General features: G+C 47.5%; 18 non-coding genes across 18 annotated transcripts; all 18 read left to right on the top strand.

The window, feature by feature from the left end:
* The first annotated feature begins 1,082 nt into the window (after positions 1-1,082).
* Positions 1,083-1,154, top strand: TRNAP-UGG. The gene has a single exon. It is a non-coding gene; the product is annotated as a tRNA-Pro (tRNA).
* A 7,018-nt stretch (positions 1,155-8,172) lies between these two features.
* On the top strand, positions 8,173-8,244 carry TRNAP-UGG. Its single transcript has one exon. It is a non-coding gene; the product is annotated as a tRNA-Pro (tRNA).
* Positions 8,245-8,917: 673 nt separating this feature from the next.
* Positions 8,918-8,989, top strand: TRNAP-CGG. Its single transcript has one exon. It is a non-coding gene; the product is annotated as a tRNA-Pro (tRNA).
* A 578-nt stretch (positions 8,990-9,567) lies between these two features.
* On the top strand, positions 9,568-9,639 carry TRNAP-AGG. Its single transcript has one exon. It is a non-coding gene; the product is annotated as a tRNA-Pro (tRNA).
* Positions 9,640-9,880: 241 nt separating this feature from the next.
* TRNAP-CGG lies at positions 9,881-9,952 on the top strand. The gene has a single exon. It is a non-coding gene; the product is annotated as a tRNA-Pro (tRNA).
* Positions 9,953-11,144: 1,192 nt separating this feature from the next.
* On the top strand, positions 11,145-11,216 carry TRNAP-UGG. The gene has a single exon. It is a non-coding gene; the product is annotated as a tRNA-Pro (tRNA).
* A 673-nt stretch (positions 11,217-11,889) lies between these two features.
* On the top strand, positions 11,890-11,961 carry TRNAP-AGG. Its single transcript has one exon. It is a non-coding gene; the product is annotated as a tRNA-Pro (tRNA).
* A 233-nt stretch (positions 11,962-12,194) lies between these two features.
* Positions 12,195-12,266, top strand: TRNAP-CGG. The gene has a single exon. It is a non-coding gene; the product is annotated as a tRNA-Pro (tRNA).
* Positions 12,267-13,458: 1,192 nt separating this feature from the next.
* On the top strand, positions 13,459-13,530 carry TRNAS-AGA. Its single transcript has one exon. It is a non-coding gene; the product is annotated as a tRNA-Ser (tRNA).
* Positions 13,531-14,133: 603 nt separating this feature from the next.
* On the top strand, positions 14,134-14,205 carry TRNAP-AGG. The gene has a single exon. It is a non-coding gene; the product is annotated as a tRNA-Pro (tRNA).
* A 241-nt stretch (positions 14,206-14,446) lies between these two features.
* TRNAP-CGG lies at positions 14,447-14,518 on the top strand. Its single transcript has one exon. It is a non-coding gene; the product is annotated as a tRNA-Pro (tRNA).
* A 1,191-nt stretch (positions 14,519-15,709) lies between these two features.
* On the top strand, positions 15,710-15,781 carry TRNAP-UGG. Its single transcript has one exon. It is a non-coding gene; the product is annotated as a tRNA-Pro (tRNA).
* Positions 15,782-16,454: 673 nt separating this feature from the next.
* On the top strand, positions 16,455-16,526 carry TRNAP-AGG. Its single transcript has one exon. It is a non-coding gene; the product is annotated as a tRNA-Pro (tRNA).
* A 241-nt stretch (positions 16,527-16,767) lies between these two features.
* TRNAP-CGG lies at positions 16,768-16,839 on the top strand. Its single transcript has one exon. It is a non-coding gene; the product is annotated as a tRNA-Pro (tRNA).
* Positions 16,840-18,763: 1,924 nt separating this feature from the next.
* Positions 18,764-18,835, top strand: TRNAP-CGG. The gene has a single exon. It is a non-coding gene; the product is annotated as a tRNA-Pro (tRNA).
* Positions 18,836-20,026: 1,191 nt separating this feature from the next.
* Positions 20,027-20,098, top strand: TRNAP-UGG. The gene has a single exon. It is a non-coding gene; the product is annotated as a tRNA-Pro (tRNA).
* Positions 20,099-20,771: 673 nt separating this feature from the next.
* On the top strand, positions 20,772-20,843 carry TRNAP-AGG. Its single transcript has one exon. It is a non-coding gene; the product is annotated as a tRNA-Pro (tRNA).
* A 241-nt stretch (positions 20,844-21,084) lies between these two features.
* On the top strand, positions 21,085-21,156 carry TRNAP-UGG. Its single transcript has one exon. It is a non-coding gene; the product is annotated as a tRNA-Pro (tRNA).
* Positions 21,157-21,931: the final 775 nt, after the last annotated feature.

The raw sequence follows: 21,931 nt of genomic DNA, 5'->3' as shown, positions 1-21,931 counted from the left end.
CCTTTTCAAAGGTACCTCTTCCCTGGTTGAATGCTTTAAGGGATGGGTTTCCATCCCAGTTGAGTCCTGGATGCAAAAGCAGTTACCTTCTTGCACTTTTTATAAGTTGCGTGTAACCTACTGCTTGAAAGTGCTCTGATACCAGCGTTCAGGCTCTCATAATGAATCATGTGAATAAATATGGATTGTACAAGCGGCATTTTGCTGACATAATCAGCTTGGCTCATTGGGCTAGGGGGTGTGATTCGTTCTCAGGGTACGAGCGGTCCCGACTGCAAATCCCACTCGAACCCCTTCTTTTGAAATCCCCCCTTGCGGTTCATTTGTGATTCTTCTCCCAGGTATTTGGTTTGGTATGTACCAAGCAAGCGCTGCACATGTCAGCGAATTTTGAGTGGTGAAACTCGGAAAGATAGTAAGAACTCCAAGTGCTGTCTTTGGCCCTTTGCTCTCATCCTGAGCGAGAATAATACCCCGCATACACCTATTGTCAGTTTTTCCATAATAAGCCAACACTCTGTGGAATTTGGAGGTTTACAAAAGAGAGAAAATCTTACCAGCCTAGAGAAAGTGAGGGAAAGTAGGGTCATTGCTCTAGAGGTGCGATTGTTTGCTTTCGGTGTGAGCGGTCCCAGATTCATATCCTGCATGAGCCCTAAAAAGTGCAATTTTGTTTTCCCTTGCAATCATTATCTGTAGAAAAGCATTGTTAATTGTCTTTACCAGAGAAGCTTCCTTCACATTACTGACAGTGGTGTGTTTCTCGAGAAATACCCCTGTAGCGGAGTACCTTAATTCAACTCAGATCCTGTAAGGAGTAGGTTAAAATCCCCAACCAGCCCTAAAAACGAAAGCAGCTTTCTTCTTCCGGTTTCCACAGTTTAGCTCATTGGTCTTGGGGGGGTGATACTGGCTTAGGGTGCCAACGGTCTGGACCTGAAGTGCCGGAAGAAGCTGCTCTTTCAAAACCTCCCCTTAGAGTTAATCCTGTATTGCTTCTCTTAAGTAGTTGCCAAGCAAGCTCTCCATCTCAGTGAAGTTAGAGTGGTGAAAGGCTAAAGAAAGTCCAAACCCATGTCTTTGGCTCGTTGGTCTAGGGGTATGATTCTCGCTTTGGGTGCGAGAGGTCCCGGGTTCAAATCCCGGACGAGCCCTCAACTTTTCTGTCCTGTCTACATTTGCTTACCCACTTTCAAGCCTGCCTCTTGTGGCATTTGTTACTTTACAAAAGCCAGAAAAATGGTATCCTCTTCAAGACGGTAACCGAGAGTAGTCTTGTTGGTGTAGCGCTATGGTTCTTTCTTTAGGTGGGGGATGTTCTGTCTTCAAATTCCACGTGATCCCTTATAGCTGTACTTTCAAATTCCCTTGCCATCGTTATCTGCACAAGAGCGTTGCACCCGACCTTTATCAGAGCAGCGTGCTTCATGTCACGTACAAAGGTGTTTCTCCGGAAGCATTCTACTAAGGGTAGCCTAATTCAACTTGGATGCCTTTAGAAGTGGGAATCCAAGCAAGCCCAACGTTGTTGTTTTCAAAGAACACACTGGTTGGTCAAGGGGTATGATTCAAGCTTAGGATGCGAGGAGTATTAATACCAGGCGAGCCCTCGGTACCAAAACGGTTATCTTCTTCCACTTTTGTATGTGGTGTATAGTCTTCTCCTTGTAAGTCTCTTGATGTCGGCATTAAGAGGATCTAGGTTTAAATCTCGGACAAGCCTAGTATTTTGAAAGCTCCTGTGATGGTGAATCTGTAGTGCTTCCACTATGTACTTGCCTATGTGGGTGCCAAGCAAGCTCTCTGCAGCATGAGGGTGCAGTCCGTGGCTCGTTGGTCTAGGGGTATGATTCTCGCTTAGGGTGCGAGAGGTCCCGGGTTCAAATCCCGACGAGCCCTGAAAAGCCTTGTTTTTGGATTCCCCTGCCATCACTGTCGGTAGAAAAACATGGGTCTTGGTCTTGACTGGATCAGCGTGCCAGAGATTACAGACGAGCCCTTGCTCGTCTTGTAGAGAAACAGAGTTTTCTTCTGTAGCCACCTGTTGTCAATGTGCTCCAAATAAGCCTTCTTCTTCAGGTATTTGCATGTTGACACATGAAAGAAAACCTTATGTCCCTCAAGCAGTTGAGCAGGTAAGGCTTGTTGGTCTAGGGCAGTGGTCGGCAAGCCGCGGCTCGCGAGCCACATGCGGCTCTTTACACACTTTAATGCGGCTCTTCTGCCAGGCTCCAGATGCCATTTGCGACTGGACCCGCCGCCGCAGCTCTGCTCAATACAGCGGCGGGGCACAGGAGATGATCGTTCTCAGCAGCGCAGGAGGAGTCTCTCCCTCCCCCCTGTGCTGCTGCCCCCGCCGCTGCCAATAAGAAGAGACGGGAGGAGGAGGGGAGGGGCTGTGGCCACTGCGCCACCAATGAAGAAAACTGACCTGTTAATACAAATACAGGAGGCGGGTGCTGGAATCAAATAGCCGGCACCCGACCTCTATGACAGGGAGCTGCGATCAGCTGCAGTTGAGTTAACCCTTCAGGTGCGGTACCTGAGGGGTTAACTGCCGCTGATCGCAGCCCCCTGTCACAGAGGTCGGGTGCCGGCTATTTGATTCCGGCACCCGCCTCCTGTATTTGTATAAGAAACGTTGGTGGCACAGTGCGCCCCCCCCCCCCCAGTATAATAAACGTTGGTGGCACAGCGCGCCCCCCCCCCCAGTATAATAAACGTTGGTGGCACAGTGCGCCCCCCCAGTATAATAAACGTTGGTGGCACAGTGCGCCCCCCCCTCCCCCCCCCCCCCAGTATAATAAACGTTGGTGGCACAGTGGGAAGTGCCAATGAGGGTTAAAAATAATAAAATAAAATTAACTCACCTCCTCCAGTTGATCAGGTAGCTGCCGGTCTCCTGTTCTTACTTCTTTCTAGTTTCTTCAGGACCTGTGGTGACGTCACTGAGCTCATCACATGGCCCATTACCATGGTGATGGATCATGTGATGAGAGCAGTGATGTCACCACAGGTCCTGCGTCCTGAAGAAACTAGAAAGAAGTAAGAACAGGAGACGATCAATTGGAGGAGGTGAGTTAATTATTTTTTTATTTTTTAACCCTCATTGGCACTGCCCACTGCGCCACCAATGTTTATTATATTAAGGGGGGGCGCACTGCGCCACCAATGTTTATTATATTGGGGTGATGGGGGGGCGCACTGCGCCACCAATGTTTATTATATTGGGGTGATGGGGGGGCGCACTGCGCCACCAATGTTTATTATATTGGGGTGATGGGGGGGCGCACTGCGCCACCAATGTTTATTATATTGGGATGATGGGGGGGCGCACTGCGCCACCAATGTTTATTATATTGAGGGGGGGCGCACTGCGCCACCAATGTTTATTATATTGGGGTGATGGGGGGCGCACTGCGCCACCAATGTTTATTATATTGAGGGGGGGCGCACTGCGCCACCAATGTTTATTATATTATGGTGATGGGGGGGGCGCACTGCGCCACCAATGTTTATTATATTGACCTTCTACTATGCATTCTGTATTCAGAATGCTATTATTTTCCCTTATAACCATGTTATAAGGGAAAATAATACAGTGAATAGACTTTCATCCTAGGAACCATGCGTGAAAATCGTACTTGCTTGCGATTTTCACACAGCCCCATTAACTTCTACGGGGCCTGCGTTGCGCGAAAAACGCACAACAGAGCATGCTGCGATTTTCACGCAACGCACAAGTGATGTGTGAAAATCACCGCTCATGTGCACAGCCCCATAGAAATGAATGGGTCCGGATTTAGTGCGGGTGCATTCCAGTATTTTGAATGCCGGATCCAGCACTAATACATTTCTATGGGGAAAAATGCCGGATCCGGCATTCAGGCAAATCTTCATTTTTTTTCGCCGGAGATAAAACCATAGCATGCTACGGTTTTATCTTTTGCCTGATCAGTCAAAATGACTGAACTGAAGACATCCTGATGCATCCTGAACGGATTACTCTCCATTCAGAATGCATGGGGATAAAACTGATCAGTTATTTTCCGGTATAGAGCCCCTGTGACGGAACTCAGTGCCGGAAATGAAAAACGCTAATGTGAAAGTACTTTAAAATATTAAGTTTAAATCCCCCCTTTCCCAATTTTACATATAAAATATATAAACAATAAATAAATAAACATATTACATAGCCTTTTTAGTCACCTTGTCACCCCAAAAAATAGCATAGGACTGTTCTATTATGGGCCGAATGTTTCATAAAATGCGAAATGCACGCAGCTTTTTTTGGTGTTTTTTTTTTTTTGCGCGGTATTGAGTATCACAATACTTTTTTATGGTGACGAAAGCGAATCAAAATTTTGGTTTCAAAACAACCCTACGCCGATCTGATCGGCGTAGCGTTGTCACGATACCAAAATTTTGATTCAGTTTCGATTTGGCGACTAAAAATTTGATTTGGCTCCTAAATTTTTCAGTTCAGGAGCCAATGGCTACTAGGAATTTTTTTTAGTCTGGAGCACTGTTCTGTGTGCCAGGCGCCCGCTCCCCTCCCTCCTCTCTGGGGCGGCAGCCTGCGGCTGTCCTGCCTACATGTGTGCCGTGCGGCGCTCAGGCCAAAGGAGGCGTCACTGACTGTCAGTGGGGCCGCGGCGGAGGGAGGCGAGGAGGCGGAGCTGCTCTGTCTGCTATGGCCTGTAAAAGCTGCCCCTCCAGGCTGGCAGCAGAAGAACACAGTCACAGAGTAACACTGAGGCACGACTTGTTGGAACTTGGCCGACCCTGCTGGACTCTAGTCTGGACTCTGGAGAAGACACCTTAAGGCAGAGCCAGCTGAGATTGGAGCCAGGACCAGACCGACCCCACTCCAGCCAGACCCCAGTGATATATCAGGTACCGACTCCAACATTGTCCCTCATCATGTCACCCACCCGATGGTGCAGACTCCAACATTGTCCCCCATTAGGGAGCATAATGGATGGGGGCTGACGGCTGTCATGGGGGGCATGATGGCTGACATGGGAGTAATGATGGATGGGTGCTGACGGCTGACATGGGCATGATGGATGGGGTGCTGACGGCTGACATGGGCATGATGGATGGGGTGCTGACATGGGGGGCTGACGGCTGACATAAGGTCATGATAGCTGACATGGGGGGCATGATGGATGGGGGCTGACGGCTGACATGGGCATGATGGATGGAGTGCTGACATGGGGGGCTGACGGCTGACATGGGGTGCTGACGGCTGACATAGGGGCATGACGGCTGACATGGGGGGCATGATGGATGGGGGCTGACAGCTGACATGGGCATGATGGATGGGGTGCTGACGGCTGACATGGGGGGCATGATGGCTGACATGGGGGGCTGATGGCTGACATGGGGGGTAATGATGGATGGGGGCTGACATGGGCATGATGGGGTGCTGACGGCTGACATGGGCATGATGGATGGGGTGCTGACGGCTGACATGGGCATGATGGATGGGGGGCTGACGGCTGACATAAGGTCATGATGGCTGACATGGGGGGCATAATGGATGGGGGCTGACGGCTGACATGGACATAATGGATGGAGTGCTGACATGGGGGGCTGATGGCTGACGGCTGACATAGGGTGCTGACGGCTGACATAGGGGCATGACGGCTGACATGGGGGGCATGATAGATGGGGGCTGACAGCTGACATGGGCATGATGGATGGGGTGCTGACGGCTGACATGGGGGGCTGATGGCTGACATGGGGGGTAATGATGGATGGGGGCTGACATGGGCATGATGGGGTGCTGACGGCTGACATGGGCCTGATAGATGGGGTGCTGACGGCTGACATGGGCATGATGGATGGAGTGCTGACATGGGGGGCTGACGGCTGACATAAGGTCATGATGGCTGACATGGGGGGCATGATGGATGGGGGCTGACGGCTGACATGGACATGATGGATGGAGTGCTGACATGGGGGGCTGATGGCTGACGGCTGACATGGGGTGCTGACGGCTGACATAGGGGCATGACGGCTGACATGGGGGGCATGATGGATGGGGGCTGACAGCTGACATGGGCATGATGGATGGGGTGCTGACGGCTGACATGGGGGGCATGATGGCTGACATGGGGGGCTGATGGCTGACATGGGGGGTAATGATGGATGGGGGCTGATATGGGCATGATGGGGTGCTGACGGCTGACATGGGCATGATGGATGGGGTGCTGACGGCTGACATGGGCATGATGGATGGGGTGCTGACGGCTGACATGGGCATGATGGATGGGGTGCTGACATGGGGGGCTGACGGCTGACATAGGGGCATGACGGCTGACATGGGGGCATGATGGATGGGGGCTGACGGCTGACATGGGCATGATGGATGGGGTGCTGACGGCTGATATGGGGGGCTGATCTGAGGTATGATTAACATTGGGGGTCTGATTGGTGGTCTGACCTGAGGTATAATGGAAAATATTGTTTCTTATTATACTCCTCTAAAACCTATGTGCATCTTATAGGGCGAAAAGTACAGTCCTCAAACCAGATTGAAGCAGAGCGAAGATTTCAGGACCACACAGAGGAGAAGCCAGCTGCTGCAGACAGAACCAGGACCAGGTGAGCTGCGGGCGGGGTGGGGGGAGGGGGGGGGTCACCGAGATGTAGCTTCGCTTGTGTTGCCAAAAAATCCTTGCACAGGCTCTGGTCACGTCCACGTGACAGGGCCGGTGCAAAGAGTCCCACAGTACCCGACCTATGTGGATACTTGCATGCACAATATTCTCAATAAAAACTTATTGAAACTAAAAACAGTGTACCATCCTATGTATTTTCGGTTTTAAAAATGTGGCTCTTAAAATAAATTTCAATCGTGGTTTTGGCGAGATTTGGCTCAGTTGAAAAAAAAGGTTGCCCACCACTGGTCTAGGGGTATGATTCTCGCTTCGGGTGCGAGAGGTCCCGTGTTCAAATCACGGACGAGCCCTAACCCCCTGTCATTTTGTAATTCCCTCGCCAACCTTTTTTTGAAGCAATGCAGCGTGTTCATCATAGCAGTGTGCTCCGTGTCACCGACAAAGGTTTTTCTATAGAGACACCTTTTCAAAGGTACCTCTTCCCTGGTTGGATGCCTTAAGGGATGGGTTTCCATCCCAGTTGAGTCCTGGATGCAAAAGCAGTTACCTTCTTGCACTTTTTATAAGTTGCGTGTAACCTACTGCTTGAAAGTGCTCTGATACCAGCGTTCAGGCTCTCATAATGAATCATGTGAATAAATATGGATTGTACAAGCAGCATTTTGCTGACATAATCAGCTTGGCTCATTGGGCTAGGGGGTGTGATTCATTCTCAGGGTACGAACGGTCCCGACTGCAAATCCCACTCGAACCCCTTCTTTTGAAATCCCCCCTTGCGGTTCATTTGTGATTCTTCTCCCAGGTATTTGGTTTGGTATGTACCAAGCAAGCGCTGCACATGTCAGCGAATTTTGAGTGGTGAAACTCGAAAAGATAGTAAGAACTCCAAGTGCTGTCTTTGGCCCTTTGCTCTCATCCTGAGCGAGAATAATACCCCGCATACACCTATTGTCAGTTTTTCCATAATAAGCCAACACTCTGTGGAATTTGGAGGTTTACAAAAGAGAGAAAATCTTACCAGCCTAGAGAAAGTGAGGGAAAGTAGGGTCATTGCTCTAGAGGTGCGATTGTTTGCTTTCGGTGTGAGCGGTCCCAGATTCATATCCTGCATGAGCCCTAAAAAGTGCAATTTTGTTTTCCCTTGCAATCATTATCTGTAGAAAAGCATTGTTAATTGTCTTTACCAGAGAAGCTTCCTTCACATTACTGACAGTGGTGTGTTTCTCGAGAAATACCCCTGTAGCGGAGTACCTTAATTCAACTCAGATCCTGTAAGGAGTAGGTTAAAATCCCCAACCAGCCCTAAAAACGAAAGCAGTTTTCTTCTTCCGGTTTCCACAGTTTAGCTCATTGGTCTTGGGGGGGTGATACTGGCTTAGGGTGCCAAAGGTCTGGACCTGAAGTGCCGGAAGAAGCTGCTCTTTCAAAACCTCCCCTTAGAGTTAATCCTGTATTGCTTCTCTTAAGTAGTTGCCAAGCAAGCTCTCCATCTCAGTGAAGTTAGAGTGGTGAAAGGCTAAAGAAAGTCCAAGCTCATGTCTTTGGCTCGTTGGTCTAGGGGTATGATTCTCGCTTTGGGTGCGAGAGGTCCCGGGTTCAAATCCCGGACGAGCCCTCAACTTTTCTGTCCTGTCTACATTTGCTTACCCACTTTCAAGCCTGCTTCTTGTGGCATTTGTTACTTTACAAAAGCCAGAAAAATGGTATCCTCTTCAAGACGGTAACCGAGAGTAGTCTTGTTGGTGTAGCGCTATGGTTCTTTCTTTAGGTGGGGGATGTTCTGTCTTCAAATTCCACGTGATCCCTTATAGCTGTACTTTCAAATTCCCTTGCCATCGTTATCTGCACAAGAGCGTTGCACCCGACCTTTATCAGAGCAGCGTGCTTCATGTCACGTACAAAGGTGTTTCTCCGGAAGCATTCTACTAAGGGTAGCCTAATTCAACTTGGATGCCTTTAGAAGTGGGAATCCAAGCAAGCCCAACGTTGTTGTTTTCAAAGAACACACTGGTTGGTCAAGGGGTATGATTCAAGCTTAGGATGCGAGGAGTATTAATACCAGGCGAGCCCTCGGTACCAAAACGGTTATCTTCTTCCATTTTTGTATGTGGTGTATAGTCTTCTTCTTGTAAGTCTCTTGATGTCGGCATTAAGAGGATCTAGGTTTAAATCTCGGACAAGCCTAGTATTTTGAAAGCTCCTGTGATGGTGAATCTGTAGTGCTTCCACTATGTACTTGCCTATGTGGGTGCCAAGCAAGCTCTCTGCAGCATGAGGGTGCAGTCCGTGGCTCGTTGGTCTAGAGGTATGATTCTCGCTTCGGGTGCGAGAGGTCCCGTGTTCAAATCACGGACGAGCCCTAACCCCCTGTCATTTTGTAATTCCCTCGCCATCGTTATTTGAAGCAATGCAGCGTGTTCATCATAGCAGTGTGCTCCGTGTCACCGACAAAGGTTTTTCTATAGAGACACCTTTTCAAAGGTACCTCTTCCCTGGTTGGATGCTTTAAGGGATGGGTTTCCATCCCAGTTGAGTCCTGGATGCAAAAGCAGTTACCTTCTTGCACTTTTTATAAGTTGCGTGTAACCTACTGCTTGAAAGTGCTCTGATACCAGCGTTCAGGCTCTCATAATGAATCATGTGAATAAATATGGATTGTACAAGCGGCATTTTGCTGACATAATCAGCTTGGCTCATTGGGCTAGGGGGTGTGATTCGTTCTCAGGGTACGAGAACGAATCACATACACTTTTGTATGTGGTGTATAGTCTTCTCCTTGTAAGTCTCTTGATGTCGGCATTAAGAGGATCTAGGTTTAAATCTCGGACAAGCCTAGTATTTTGAAAGCTCCTGTGATGGTGAATCTGTAGTGCTTCCACTATGTACTTGCCTATGTGGGTGCCAAGCAAGCTCTCTGCAGCATGAGGGTGCAGTCCGTGGCTCGTTGGTCTAGGGGTATGATTCTCGCTTAGGGTGCGAGAGGTCCTGGGTTCAAATCCCGGACGATCCCTGAAAAGCCTTTTTTTTGGATTCCCCTGCCATCACTGTCGGTAGAAAAACATGGGTCTTGGTCTTGACTGGATCAGCGTGCCAGAGATTACAGACGAGCCCTTGCTCGTCTTGTAGAGAAACAGAGTTTTCTTCTGTAGCCACCTGTTGTCAATGTGCTCCAAATAAGCCTTCTTCTTCAGGTATTTGCATGTTGACACATGAAAGAAAACCTTATGTCCCTCAAGCAGTTGAGCAGGTAAGGCTCGTTGGTCTAGGGGTATGATTCTCGCTTCGGGTGCGAGAGGTCCCGTGTTCAAATCACGGACGAGCCCTAACCCCCTGTCATTTTGTAATTCCCTCGCCATCGTTATTTGAAGCAATGCAGCGTGTTCATCATAGCAGTGTGCTCCGTGTCACCGACAAAGGTTTTTCTATAGAGACACCTTTTCAAAGGTACCTCTTCCCTGGTTGGATGCTTTAAGGGATGGGTTTCCATCCCAGTTGAGTCCTGGATGCAAAAGCAGTTACCTTCTTGCACTTTTTATAAGTTGCGTGTAACCTACTGCTTGAAAGTGCTCTGATACCAGCGTTCAGGCTCTCATAATGAATCATGTGAATAAATATGGATTGTACAAGCGGCATTTTGCTGACATAATCAGCTTGGCTCATTGGGCTAGGGGGTGTGATTCGTTCTCAGGGTACGAGCGGTCCCGACTGCAAATCCCACTCGAACCCCTTCTTTTGAAATCTCCCCTTGCGGTTCATTTGTGATTCTTCTCCCAGGTATTTGGTTTGGTATGTACCAAGCAAGCGCTGCACATGTCAGCGAATTTTGAGTGGTGAAACTCGGAAAGATAGTAAGAACTCCAAGTGCTGTCTTTGGCCCTTTGCTCTCATCCTGAGCGAGAATAATACCCCGCATACACCTATTGTCAGTTTTTCCATAATAAGCCAACACTCTGTGGAATTTGGAGGTTTACAAAAGAGAGAAAATCTTACCAGCCTAGAGAAAGTGAGGGAAAGTAGGGTCATTGCTCTAGAGGTGCGATTGTTTGCTTTCGGTGTGAGCGGTCCCAGATTCATATCCTGCATGAGCCCTAAAAAGTGCAATTTTGTTTTCCCTTGCAATCATTATCTGTAGAAAAGCATTGTTAATTGTCTTTACCAGAGAAGCTTCCTTCACATTACTGACAGTGGTGTGTTTCTCGAGAAATACCCCTGTAGCGGAGTACCTTAATTCAACTCAGATCCTGTAAGGAGTAGGTTAAAATCCCCAACCAGCCCTAAAAAGGAAAGCAGCTTTCTTCTTCCGGTTTCCACAGTTTAGCTCATTGGTCTTGGGGGGGTGATACTGGCTTAGGGTGCCAACGGTCTGGACCTGAAGTGCCGGAAGAAGCTGCTCTTTCAAAACCCCCCCTTAGAGTTAATCCAGTATTGCTTCTCTTAAGTAGTTGCCAAGCAAGCTCTCCATCTCAGTGAAGTTAGAGTGGTGAAAGGCTAAAGAAAGTCCAAACCCATGTCTTTGGCTCGTTGGTCTAGGGGTATGATTCTCACTTTGGGTGCGAGAGGTCCCGGGTTCAAATCCCGGACGAGCCCTCAACTTTTCTGTCATGTCAACATTTGCTTACCCACTTTCAAGTCTGCCTCTTGTGGCATTTGTTACTTTACAAAAGCCAGAAAAATGGTATCCTCTTCAAGACGGTAACCGAGAGTAGTCTTGTTGGTGTAGCGGTATGGTTCTTTCTTTAGGTGGGGGATGTTCTGTCTTCAAATTCCACGTGATCCCTTATAGCTGTACTTTCAAATTCCCTTGCCATCGTTATCTGCACAAGAGCGTTGCACCCGACCTTTATCAGAGCAGCGTGCTTCATGTCACGTACAAAGGTGTTTCTCCGGAAGCATTCTACTAAGGGTAGCCTAATTCAACTTGGATGCCTTTAGAAGTGGGAATCCAAGCAAGCCCAACGTTGTTGTTTTCAAAGAACACACTGGTTGGTCAAGGGGTATGATTCAAGCTTAGGATGCGAGGAGTATTAATACCAGGCGAGCCCTCGGTACCAAAACGGTTATCTTCTTCCACTTTTGTATGTGGTGTATAGTCTTCTCCTTGTAAGTCTCTTGATGTCGGCATTAAGAGGATCTAGGTTTAAATCTCGGACAAGCCTAGTATTTTGAAAGCTCCTGTGATGGTGAATCTGTAGTGCTTCCACTATGTACTTGCCTATGTGGGTGCCAAGCAAGCTCTCTGCAGCATGAGGGTGCAGTCCGTGGCTCGTTGGTCTAGGGGTATGATTCTCGCTTAGGGTGCGAGAGGTCCTGGGTTCAAATCCCGGACGATCCCTGAAAAGCCTTGTTTTTGGATTCCCCTGCCATCACTGTCGGTAGAAAAACATGGGTCTTGGTCTTGACTGGATCAGCGTGCCAGAGATTACAGACGAGCCCTTGCTCGTCTTGTAGAGAAACAGAGTTTTCTTCTGTAGCCACCTGTTGTCAATGTGCTCCAAATAAGCCTTCTTCTTCAGGTATTTGCATGTTGACACATGAAAGAAAACCTTATGTCCCTCAAGCAGTTGAGGCTCGTTGGTCTAGGGGTATGATTCTCGCTTCGGGTGCGAGAGGTCCCGTGTTCAAATCACGGACGAGCCCTAACCCCCTGTCATTTTGTAATTCCCTCGCCATCGTTATTTGAAGCAATGCAGCGTGTTCATCATAGCAGTGTGCTCCGTGTCACCGACAAAGGTTTTTCTATAGAGACACCTTTTCAAAGGTACCTCTTCCCTGGTTGGATGCTTTAAGGGATGGGTTTCCATCCCAGTTGAGTCCTGGATGCAAAAGCAGTTACCTTCTTGCACTTTTTATAAGTTGCGTGTAACCTACTGCTTGAAAGTGCTCTGATACCAGCGTTCAGGCTCTCATAATGAATCATGTGAATAAATATGGATTGTACAAGCGGCATTTTGCTGACATAATCAGCTTGGCTCATTGGGCTAGGGGGTGTGATTCGTTCTCAGGGTACGAGCGGTCCCGACTGCAAATCCCACTCGAACCCCTTCTTTTGAAATCTCCCCTTGCGGTTCATTTGTGATTCTTCTCCCAGGTATTTGGTTTGGTATGTACCAAGCAAGCGCTGCACATGTCAGCAAATTTTGAGTGGTGAAACTCGGAAAGATAGTAAGAACTCCAAGTGCTGTCTTTGGCCCTTTGCTCTCATCCTGAGCGAGAATAATACCCCGCATACACCTATTGTCAGTTTTTCCATAATAAGCCAACACTCTGTGGAATTTGGAGGTTTACAAAAGAGAGAAAATCTTACCAGCCTAGAGAAAGTGAGGGAAAGTAGGGTCATTGCTCTAGAGGTGCGATTGTTTGCTTTCGGTGTGAGCGGTCCCAGATTCATATCCTGCATGAGCCCTAAAAAGTGCAATTTTGTTTTCCCTTGCAATCATTATCTGTAGAAAAGCATTGTTAATTGTCTTTACCAGAGAAGCTTCCTTCACATTACTGACAGTGGTGTGTTTCTCGAGAAATACCCCTGTAGCGGAGTACCTTAATTCAACTCAGATCCTGTAAGGAGTAGGTTAAAATCCCCAACCAGCTCTAAAAACGAAAGCAGTTTTCTTCTTCCGGTTTCCACAGTTTAGCTCATTGGTCTTGGGGGGGTGATACTGGCTTAGGGTGCCAACGGTCTGGACCTGAAGTGCCGGAAGAAGCTGCTCTTTCAAAACCTCCCCTTAGAGTTAATCCTGTATTGCTTCTCTTAAGTAGTTGCCAAGCAAGCTCTCCATCTCAGTGAAGTTAGAGTGGTGAAAGGCTAAAGAAAGTCCAAAACCATGTCTTTGGCTCGTTGGTCTAGGGGTATGATTCGCGCTTAGAGTGCGAGAGGTCCCGGGTTCAAATCCCGGACGAGCCCTCAACTTTTCTGTCCTGTCTACATTTGCTTACCCACTTTCAAGCCTGCCTCTTGTTGGTGTAGTGCTATGGTACTTTCTTTAGGTGGGGGATGTTCTGTCTTCAAATTCCACGTGATCCCTTATAGCTGTACTTTCAAATTCCCTTGCCATCGTTATCTGCACAAGAGCGTTGCACCCGACCTTTATTAGAGCAGCGTGCTTCATGTCACGTACAAAGGTGTTTCTCCGGAAGCATTCTACTAAGGGTAGCCTAATTCAACTTGGATGCCTTTAGAAGTGGGAATCCAAGCAAGCCCAACGTTGTTGTTTTCAAAGAACACACTGGTTGGTCAAGGGGTATGATTCAAGCTTAGGATGCGAGGAGTATTAATACCAGGCGAGCCCTCGGTACCAAAACGGTTATCTTCTTCCACTTTTGTATGTGGTGTATAGTCTTCTCCTTGTAAGTCTCTTGATGTCGGCATTAAGAGGATCTAGGTTTAAATCTCGGACAAGCCTAGTATTTTGAAAGCTCCTGTGATGGTGAATCTGTAGTGCTTCCACTATGTACTTGCCTATGTGGGTGCCAAGCAAGCTCTCTGCATCATGAGGGTGCAGTCCGTGGCTCGTTGGTCTAGGGGTATGATTCTCGCTTAGGGTGCGAGAGGTCCCGGGTTCAAATCCCGGACGAGCCCTGAAAAGCCTTGTTTTTGGATTCCCCTGCCATCACTGTTGGTAGAAAAACATGGGTCTTGGTCTTGACTGGATCAGCGTGCCAGAGATTACAGACGAGCCCTTGCTCGTCTTGTAGAGAAACAGAGTTTTCTTCTGTAGCCACCTGTTGTCAATGTGCTCCAAATAAGCCTTCTTCTTCAGGTATTTGCATGTTGACACATGAAAGAAAACCTTATGTCCCTCAAGCAGTTGAGCAGGTAAGGCTCGTTGGTCTAGGGGTATGATTCTCGCTTCGGGTGCGAGAGGTCCTGTGTTCAAATCACGGACGAGCCCTAACCCCCTGTCATTTTGTAATTCCCTCGCCATCGTTATTTGAAGCAATGCAGCGTGTTCATCATAGCAGTGTGCTCCGTGTCACCGACAAAGGTTTTTCTATAGAGACACCTTTTCAAAGGTACCTCTTCCCTGGTTGGATGCTTTAAGGGATGGGTTTCCATCCCAGTTGAGTCCTGGATGCAAAAGCAGTTACCTTCTTGCACTTTTTATAAGTTGCGTGTAACCTACTGCTTGAAAGTGCTCTGATACCAGCGTTCAGGCTCTCATAATGAATCATGTGAATAAATATGGATTGTACAAGCGGCATTTTGCTGACATAATCAGCTTGGCTCATTGGGCTAGGGGGTGTGATTCGTTCTCAGGGTACGAGCGGTCCCGACTGCAAATCCCACTCGAACCCCTTCTTTTGAAATCCCCCCTTGCGGTTCATTTGTGATTCTTCTCCCAGGTATTTGGTTTGGTATGTACCAAGCAAGCGCTGCACATGTCAGCGAATTTTGAGTGGTGAAACTCGGAAAGATAGTAAGAACTCCAAGTGCTGTCTTTGGCCCTTTGCTCTCATCCTGAGCGAGAATAATACCCCGCATACACCTATTGTCAGTTTTTCCATAATAAGCCAACACTCTGTGGAATTTGGAGGTTTACAAAAGAGAGAAAATCTTACCAGCCTAGAGAAAGTGAGGGAAAGTAGGGTCATTGCTCTAGAGGTGCGATTGTTTGCTTTCGGTGTGAGCGGTCCCAGATTCATATCCTGCATGAGCCCTAAAAAGTGCAATTTTGTTTTCCCTTGCAATCATTATCTGTAGAAAAGCATTGTTAATTGTCTTTACCAGAGAAGCTTCCTTCACATTACTGACAGTGGTGTGTTTCTCGAGAAATACCCCTGTAGCGGAGTACCTTAATTCAACTCAGATCCTGTAAGGAGTAGGTTAAAATCCCCAACCAGCCCTAAAAACGAAAGCAGTATTCTTCTTCCGGTTTCCACAGTTTAGCTCATTGGTCTTGGGGGGGGATACTGGCTTAGGGTGCCAACGGTCTGGACCTGAAGTGCTGGAAGAAGCTGCTCTTTCAAAACCTCCCCTTAGAGTTAATCCTGTATTGCTTCTCTTAAGTAGTTGCCAAGCAAGCTCTCCATCTCAGTGAAGTTAGAGTGGTGAAAGGCTAAAGAAAGTCCAAACCCATGTCTTTGGCTCGTTGGTCTAGGGGTATGATTCTCGCTTTGGGTGCGAGAGGTCCCGGGTTCAAATCCCGGACGAGCCCTCAACTTTTCTGTCCTGTCTACATTTGCTTACCCACTTTCAAGCCTGCCTCTTGTGGCATTTGTTACTTTACAAAAGCCAGAAAAATGGTATCCTCTTCAAGACGGTAACCGAGAGTAGTCTTGTTGGTGTAGCGCTATGGTTCTTTCTTTAGGTGGGGGATGTTCTGTCTTCAAATTCCACGTGATCCCTTATAGCTGTACTTTCAAATTCCCTTGCCATCGTTATCTGCACAAGAGCGTTGCACCCGACCTTTATCAGAGCAGCGTGCTTCATGTCACGTACAAAGGTGTTTCTCCGGAAGCATTCTACTAAGGGTAGCCTAATTCAACTTGGATGCCTTTAGAAGTGGGAATCCAAGCAAGCCCAACGTTGTGGTTTTCAAAGAACACACTGGTTGGTCAAGGGGTATGATTCAAGCTTAGGATGCGAGGAGTATTAATACCAGGCGAGCCCTCGGTACCAAAACGGTTATCTTCTTCCACTTTTGTATGTGGTGTATAGTCTTCTCCTTGTAAGTCTCTTGATGTCGGCATTAAGAGGATCTAGGTTTAAATCTCGGACAAGCCTAGTATTTTGAAAGCTCCTGTGATGGTGAATCTGTAGTGCTTCCACTATGTACTTGCCTATGTGGGTGCCAAGCAAGCTCTCTGCAGCATGAGGGTGCAGTCCGTGGCTCGTTGGTCTAGGGGTATGATTCTCGCTTAGGGTGCGAGAGGTCCCGGGTTCAAATCCCGGACGAGCCCTGAAAAGCCTTCTTTTTGGATTCCCCTGCCATCACTGTTGGTAGAAAAACATGGGTCTTGGTCTTGACTGGATCAGCGTGCCAGAGATTACAGACGAGCCCTTGCTCGTCTTGTAGAGAAACAGAGTTTTCTTCTGTAGCCACCTGTTGTCAATGTGCTCCAAATAAGCCTTCTTCTTCAGGTATTTGCATGTTGACACATGAAAGAAAACCTTATGTCCCTCAAGCAGTTGAGCAGGTAAGGCTCGTTGGTCTAGGGGTATGATTCTCGCTTCGGGTGCGAGAGGTCCTGTGTTCAAATCACGGACGAGCCCTAACCCCCTGTCATTTTGTAATTCCCTCGCCATCGTTATTTGAAGCAATGCAGCGTGTTCATCATAGCAGTGTGCTCCGTGTCACCGACAAAGGTTTTTCTATAGAGACACCTTTTCAAAGGTACCTCTTCCCTGGTTGGATGCTTTAAGGGATGGGTTTCCATCCCAGTTGAGTCCTGGATGCAAAAGCAGTTACCTTCTTGCACTTTTTATAAGTTGCGTGTAACCTACTGCTTGAAAGTGCTCTGATACCAGCGTTCAGGCTCTCATAATGAATCATGTGAATAAATATGGATTGTACAAGCGGCATTTTGCTGACATAATCAGCTTGGCTCATTGGGCTAGGGGGTGTGATTCGTTCTCAGGGTACGAGCGGTCCCGACTGCAAATCCCACTCGAACCCCTTCTTTTGAAATCCCCCCTTGCGGTTCATTTGTGATTCTTCTCCCAGGTATTTGGTTTGGTATGTACCAAGCAAGCGCTGCACATGTCAGCGAATTTTGAGTGGTGAAACTCGGAAAGATAGTAAGAACTCCAAGTGCTGTCTTTGGCCCTTTGCTCTCATCCTGAGCGAGAATAATACCCCGCATACACCTATTGTCAGTTTTTCCATAATAAGCCAACACTCTGTGGAATTTGGAGGTTTACAAAAGAGAGAAAATCTTACCAGCCTAGAGAAAGTGAGGGAAAGTAGGGTCATTGCTCTAGAGGTGCGATTGTTTGCTTTCGGTGTGAGCGGTCCCAGATTCATATCCTGCATGAGCCCTAAAAAGTGCAATTTTGTTTTCCCTTGCAATCATTATCTGTAGAAAAGCATTGTTAATTGTCTTTACCAGAGAAGCTTCCTTCACATTACTGACAGTGGTGTGTTTCTCGAGAAATACCCCTGTAGCGGAGTACCTTAATTCAACTCAGATCCTGTAAGGAGTAGGTTAAAAGCCCCAACCAGCCCTAAAAACGAAAGCAGTTTTCTTCTTCCAGTTTCCACAGTTTAGCTCATTGGTCTTGGGGGGGTGATACTGGCTTAGGGTGCCAACGGTCTGGACCTGAAGTGCCGGAAGAAGCTGCTCTTTCAAAACCTCCCCTTAGAGTTAATCCTGTATTGCTTCTCTTAAGTAGTTGCCAAGCAAGCTCTCCATCTCAGTGAAGTTAGAGTGGTGAAAGGCTAAAGAAAGTCCAAACCCATGTCTTTGGCTCGTTGGTCTAGGGGTATGATTCTCGCTTTGGGTGCGAGAGATCCCGGACGAGCCCTCAACTTTTCTGTCCTGTCTACATTTGCTTACCCACTTTCAAGCCTGCCTCTTGTGGCATTTGTTACTTTACAAAAGCCAGAAAAATGGTATCCTCTTCAAGACGGTAACCGAGAGTAGTCTTGTTGGTGTAGCGCTATGGTTTTTTCTTTAGGTGGGGGATGTTCTGTCTTCAAATTCCACGTGATCCCTTATAGCTGTACTTTCAAATTCCCTTGCCATCGTTATCTGCACAAGAGCGTTGCACCCGACCTTTATCAGAGCAGCGTGCTTCATGTCACGTACAAAGGTGTTTTTCTGGAAGCATTCTACTAAGGGTAGCCTAATTCAACTTGGATGCCTTTAGAAGTGGGATTCCAAGCAAGCCCAACGTTGTTGTTTTCAAAGAACACACTGGTTTGTCAAGGGGTATGATTCAAGCTTAGGATGCGAGGAGTATTAATACCAGGCGAGCCCTCGGTACCAAAACGGTTATCTTCTTCCACTTTTGTATGTGGTGTATAGTCTTCTCCTTGTAAGTCTCTTGATGTCGGCATTAAGAGGATCTAGGTTTAAATCTCGGACAAGCCTAGTATTTTGAAAGCTCCTGTGATGGTGAATCTGTAGTGCTTCCACTATGTACTTGCCTATGTGGGTGCCAAGCAAGCTCTCTGCAGCATGAGGGTGCAGTCCGTGGCTCGTTGGTCTAGGGGTATGATTCTCGCTTCGGGTGCGAGAGGTCCCGTGTTCAAATCACGGACGAGCCCTAACCCCCTGTCATTTTGTAATTCCCTCGCCATCGTTATTTGAAGCAATGCAGCGTGTTCATCATAGCAGTGTGCTCCGTGTCACCGACAAAGGTTTTTCTATAGAGACACCTTTTCAAAGGTACCTCTTCCCTGGTTGGATGCTTTAAGGGATGGGTTTCCATCCCAGTTGAGTCCTGGATGCAAAAGCAGTTACCTTCTTGCACTTTTTATAAGTTGCGTGTAACCTACTGCTTGAAAGTGCTCTGATACCAGCGTTCAGGCTCTCATAATGAATCATGTGAATAAATATGGATTGTACAAGCGGCATTTTGCTGACATAATCAGCTTGGCTCATTGGGCTAGGGGGTGTGATTCGTTCTCAGGGTACGAGCGGTCCCGACTGCAAATCCCACTCGAACCCCTTCTTTTGAAATCCCCCCTTGCGGTTCATTTGTGATTCTTCTCCCAGGTATTTGGTTTGGTATGTACCAAGCAAGCGCTGCACATGTCAGCGAATTTTGAGTGGTGAAACTCGGAAAGATAGTAAGAACTCCAAGTGCTGTCTTTGGCCCTTTGCTCTCATCCTGAGCGAGAATAATACCCCGCATACACCTATTGTCAGTTTTTCCATAATAAGCCAACACTCTGTGGAATTTGGAGGTTTACAAAAGAGAGAAAATCTTACCAGCCTAGAGAAAGTGAGGGAAAGTAGGGTCATTGCTCTAGAGGTGCGATTGTTTGCTTTCGGTGTGAGCGGTCCCAGATTCATATCCTGCATGAGCCCTAAAAAGTGCAATTTTGTTTTCCCTTGCAATCATTATCTGTAGAAAAGCATTGTTAATTGTCTTTACCAGAGAAGCTTCCTTCACATTACTGACAGAGGTGTGTTTCTCGAGAAATACCCCTGTAGCGGAGTACCTTAATTCAACTCAGATCCTGTAAGGAGTAGGTTAAAATCCCCAACCAGCCCTAAAAACGAAAGCAGTTTTCTTCTTCCGGTTTCCACAGTTTAGCTCATTGGTCTTGGGGGGGGATACTGGCTTAGGGTGCCAACAGTCTGGACCTGAAGTGCTGGAAGAAGCTGCTCTTTCAAAACCTCCCCTTAGAGTTAATCCTGTATTGCTTCTCTTAAGTAGTTGCCAAGCAAGCTCTCCATCTCAGTGAAGTTAGAGTGGTGAAAGGCTAAAGAAAGTCCAAACCCATGTCTTTGGCTCGTTGGTCTAGGGGTATGATTCTCGCTTTGGGTGCGAGAGGTCCCGGGTTCAAATCCCGGGCGAGCCCTCAACTTTTCTGTCCTGTCTACATTTGCTTACCCACTTTCAAGCCTGCCTCTTGTGGCATTTGTTACTTTACAAAAGCCAGAAAAATGGTATCCTCTTCAAGACGGTAACCGAGAGTAGTCTTGTTGGTGTAGCGCTATGGTTCTTTCTTTAGGTGGGGGATGTTCTGTCTTCAAATTCCACGTGATCCCTTATAGCTGTACTTTCAAATTCCCTTGCCATCGTTATCTGCACAAGAGCGTTGCACCCGACCTTTATCAGAGCAGCGTGCTTCATGTCACGTACAAAGGTGTTTCTCCGGAAGCATTCTACTAAGGGTAGCCTAATTCAACTTGGATGCCTTTAGAAGTGGGAATCCAAGCAAGCCCAACGTTGTTGTTTTCAAAGAACACACTGGTTGGTCAAGGGGTATGATTCAAGCTTAGGATGCGAGGAGTATTAATACCAGGCGAGCCCTCGGTACCAAAACGGTTATTTTCTTCCACTTTTGTATGTGGTGTATAGTCTTCTCCTTGTAAGTCTCTTGATGTCGGCATTAAGAGGATCTAGGTTTAAATCTCGGACAAGCCTAGTATTTTGAAAGCTCCTGTGATGGTGAATCTGTAGTGCTTCCACTATGTACTTGCCTATGTGGGTGCCAAGCAAGCTCTCTGCAGCATGAGGGTGCAGTCCGTGGCTCGTTGGTCTAGGGGTATGATTCTCGCTTAGGGTGCGAGAGGTCCCGGGTTCAAATCCTGGACGAGCCCTGAAAAGCCTTGTTTTTGGATTCCCCTGCCATCACTGTTGGTAGAAAAACATGGGTCTTGGTCTTGACTGGATCAGCGTGCCAGAGATTACAGACGAGCCCTTGCTCGTCTTGTAGAGAAACAGAGTTTTCTTCTGTAGCCACCTGTTGTCAATGTGCTCCAAATAAGCCTTCTTCTTCAGGTATTTGCATGTTGACACATGAAAGAAAACCTTATGTCCCTCAAGCAGTTGAGCAGGTAAGGCTCGTTGGTCTAGGGGTATGATTCTCGCTTTGGGTGCGAGAGGTCCCGGGTTCAAATCCCGGACGAGCCCTCAACTTTTCTGTCCTGTCTACATTTGCTTACCCACTTTCAAGCCTGCCTCTTGTGGCATTTGTTACTTTACAAAAGCCAGAAAAATGGTATCCTCTTCAAGACGGTAACCGAGAGTAGTCTTGTTGGTGTAGCGCTATGGTTCTTTCTTTAGGTGGGGGATGTTCTGTCTTCAAATTCCACGTGATCCCTTATAGCTGTACTTTCAAATTCCCTTGCCATCGTTATCTGCACAAGAGCGTTGCACCCGACCTTTATCAGAGCAGCGTGCTTCATGTCACGTACAAAGGTGTTTCTCCGGAAGCATTCTACTAAGGGTAGCCTAATTCAACTTGGATGCCTTTAGAAGTGGCAATCCAAGCAAGCCCAACGTTGTTGTTTTCAAAGAACACACTAGTTGGTCAAGGGGTATGATTCAAGCTTAGGATGCGAGGAGTATTAATACCAGGCGAGCCCTCGGTACCAAAACGGTTATGTTCTTCCACTTTTGTATGTGGTGTATAGTCTTCTCCTTGTAAGTCTCTTGATGTCGGCATTAAGAGGATCTAGGTTTAAATCTCGGACAAGCCTAGTATTTTGAAAGCTCCTGTGATGGTGAATCTGTAGTGCTTCCACTATGTACTTGCCTATGTGTGTGCCAAGCAAGCTCTCTGCAGCATGAGGGTGCAGTCCGTGGCTCGTTGGTTTAGGGGTATGATTCTCGCTTAGGGTGCGAGAGGTCCCGGATTCAAATCCCAGATGAGCCCTGAAATGCCTTGCTTTTGGATTCCCCTGCC

Source organism: Bufo bufo, chromosome 6, assembly GCF_905171765.1.
Source record: "Bufo bufo chromosome 6, aBufBuf1.1, whole genome shotgun sequence".
In the NCBI taxonomy this organism is placed as follows: Eukaryota; Metazoa; Chordata; class Amphibia; order Anura; family Bufonidae; genus Bufo; species Bufo bufo.
This window is presented reverse-complemented; position numbering and strand designations above follow the sequence as displayed.